Here is a 3,370-nt window from a genome sequence, read left to right as displayed (position 1 = left end):
TCTTGGGCTTAGGAGATTCTCTTGCCTCAACCTCCCGAGTAGCTGGGACTAAGGCGCCTACCACAATGCCTGGCTATTTTTTGTTGCAGTTTGGCTGGGGTCAGGTTCGAACCTGCTACCCTTGGTATATGGGGTTGGTGCCCCACTCACTGAGCCGCAGGCACCGCCTGCTAGCAGCCATTTTTAAACCATCTAGGAAGCAGATTGGACAATCTGTCTCTGGATAACCTGACCAGCTCAAGATAAAAAAAAATAAAGGTTCAGAAATCAGAGAGTTGCCAATGGAAAATGACTTGGCCAAACTACCTTGCATTAATAGCCTTCATTGGCGGCTCCCTCTAGCCCTCAAAACTTCTCTGTAGCCTCAGAGAGCCCCTTTTTAAAACATGGGATGATAACAAAAGATCACCAGATATCTGAAAAAAATCCCTAACACAAAAGAAAAAGGCAAAACTAAACAAACAGATAAATCCAACAAGAATAATGCAGAAGAGGAAAACCAAAGGAGAATAAAAATCTCAGTTCTCAGAGTTGTGGAAAAATGCAACATCTGTAAATCAATAATAGGATATTATAAAGATAACCATTTAGAAAAAAAGCAGCTCTTATGCAGTGACAATGTGAAATCAAAATTTAAAAATCCAATAAAAGGGTTAGAAGATAATGTTGAGCTGTGTTGACCAGTTTGATGGAAGTATTTCAGATTGCATGTGAAAACCCCACACTGTACCCCAGAAGTGCATTAATGTACATAGTTACCATTCAATAAAAAAAAAAGTTCAAAAAAAAAAAGAAGATAATATTGAGAAAAATCTCTAAGAAAGAAGAACAAAAAAGTAAAGAATTTGAAAATATTAGAGAAAAGATAGGGAAATTAGAGGACTAGTTTAGGAGGTACAATTCTGGATAAAAGGAGTTCTAAAAAGAGAACAAAAAACCCCAAGAAGTCATCAAACAAAAAACCACAAGATTGAAGCCATACCTTTTCAGATGGAAAAGACCCATCCAATGCCCAGGATTATAGGTGAAAATGGCATTTTATTGGAAAGTGTCAGAACTGGAAAGAGAAAATACAACAAATTTTCAGAAAAAAGAAAATAGATTAGATATAAAGGATCAGATTTCTTTTTTTTGAGACAGAGTGTTACTATGTCACCCAGGGTAAAGTGCTGTGGCGTCATAGCTCACAGCAACTTCAAACTCCTGGGCTTAAGTGATTCTCTTGCCTCATCCTCCCAAGTAGCTGGGACTACAGGTACCCGCCACCACGCCAGCTATTTTTCGTTGGAGTTGTCATTGTTTAGCTGGCCTGGGCCAGGTTCAAACGCACCACTCTTGGTGTATGTGGCTGGCGCCATAACCACTGTGCTACAGGCGCCAAGCTGAGCCAAATATCTTAACAGAAGAAATTTTAGAAGCTAGAAAGGCAGTGGTATAATATTTTCATTTCTGAAGAAAGGATTTTCAATCTAGAATTCTGTACCTAATTAGCTGTCGGTAAGGTCTGAGGGTAGAGTGAAAAAAGATTTCTCTAAGATGATGATGATGATGATGATAGGGTATCTCTCATGCCAGTGCCTAAGGAGACTTAGACAATTGGCAGGGAGCTCGGGATACTGTATTTTTTATAAGTACATAGTAAACTAAGCAACTGATAAAATAAGACAGCAACTTTTAGGAGAATGGAAAGGGCAGGAAAGGAAAATCACAGCTTACTGTAAGGCTCAGCTATGAGAGTCATATGCAGTTATATAATGCACGTTCTTTCCATCCTCCTAAAAGTTGCTGTCTTAGTTTTATCATTTCTCTATAGTGACAATGGGGTGATGGGCATAGTTGATGGAAATGGTGAAGGTGGGAAGAAAAGAGAGCTAAATTCTCATCTTCTAAGGCTTAAAACTAAAAAATCAAGATAAAGCTCTATAAGCATGTTACTTGGTGACATGAAAGCAAATAGCAAAGGGCTCACCTGAATAATTTGAAAGTCGTTGTTTGATTGTGGGGAAGAAGAGGACTGCAATTTTTCAAAACAAAATATTGATAAATGGTTCTCATAAATGTTATACCAATTTCCACTTCTCTAGAAGTAGCTGAGAGTGCCTTTTCTCACGCACTCATGGGTCTTCCAAGCAAGAGATAAGATATGATGTGCAAGAGTTTTATTGAGGGAAAGATTTGTGGAAAACTAAGGGGGAGGGAAGAGGAGTGGGCATAGACAGCGTTCAGACCTCAGTGTAGGGAAGGAGAGGGAAGGAAAGAGATCGACTATGAAGAGCCTCCGACCACAGCACAATTCTGAGAAACTGTCAGTCAGGCTCAACGTTCCCTTTAAAGGAAACCCCTGCTGACGCTGGCCTTGTTCCAGCATCCCTTCCATGCCCAGTCAATGGCTGGGAGCAGCGTGGGGAAGCAAGGCCTTGGTGTGAGGATGTGACTTCCAAAGATGGGGTAGCAGACGGCTGGTAGTCAACCCTGCTTCTCCGAGCAAGCTCTCTTGAAGGGGAGAGGTGGGAAGAGTGGAGCACCTCCACGACCACCGTACTCAGCAAACTGTTGTCAAACTTTTCCATCTTCGCAGTGTGAAAAGTAAGAAATAATGTTGGTGTGGTTTTTGCATTTATCTTAATATATGTGAAGTTAAGGATCTCATTTGTATTTTCTTTTCTGTAAATTGAATATACCTTTTATCAAAATCTTAAATACCTTTACTATAAGTTACCTGAATAACAGTGTCATAATACAGTTTTTATTACTGTTTATCACTATTTTAATCCATTTGATAAGTATAAATTCTGCTCATTATCCTGGTACCACTTTTATAGCTCCTGATAAACCCTCTCCAGAGGGAAAATAGTAAAGAAATAAATATACCCCTAAAAATTTGATATAGATAGAAATACAAATTTAGGACTCAGTGCCTGTAGCTCAAGCAGCTAAGGTGCCAGCCACATACACCATAGCTAGTGGGTTCAAATCCAGCTTGGGCCTTCCAAGCAACAATGACAATTGCAACCAAAAAATAGCCGGGCATTGTGGCAGATGCCTGTAGTCCCAGCTACTTGGGAGGCTGAGACAAGGGAATTGCTTAAGCCCAGGAGTTGGAGGTTGCTGTGACACCATGGCATTCTACCCAGGGTGATAGCTTGAGGCTCTGTCTCAAAAAAAAGAAAAAAAAGAAATACAAAGTTAGAAAAAAATACTTTCTCCATAATCTTTTAAGAGTATAAATAAATATATACTCAATCTTTTTGAAATTTTATTTTTAGAGGCAGAGTCTTACTTTGTTGCCCTTGGTAGAGTGCTGTGGTGTCACAGCTCACAGCAACCTCCAGCTCTTGGGCTTAGGCGATTCTCTTGCCTCAGCCTCCCA

At 40.0% G+C, this 3,370-nt stretch overlaps 1 protein-coding gene across 1 annotated transcript in view; it reads left to right on the top strand.

The window, feature by feature from the left end:
• The window catches only part of ANO10 (anoctamin 10), a 199,701-nt gene that overhangs the window by 1,753 nt on the left and 194,578 nt on the right, over window positions 1-3,370 (top strand). The gene's annotated exons all lie outside the window — the stretch shown is intronic.

Source organism: Otolemur garnettii, unplaced genomic scaffold (assembly GCF_000181295.1).
Source record: "Otolemur garnettii isolate 467f Iridium unplaced genomic scaffold, OtoGar3 scaffold00082, whole genome shotgun sequence".
Lineage (NCBI taxonomy): Eukaryota > Metazoa > Chordata > Mammalia > Primates > Galagidae > Otolemur > Otolemur garnettii.
Note: the sequence above shows the minus strand (reverse complement) of the source record. Positions and strands in the feature narration are given on the sequence as shown.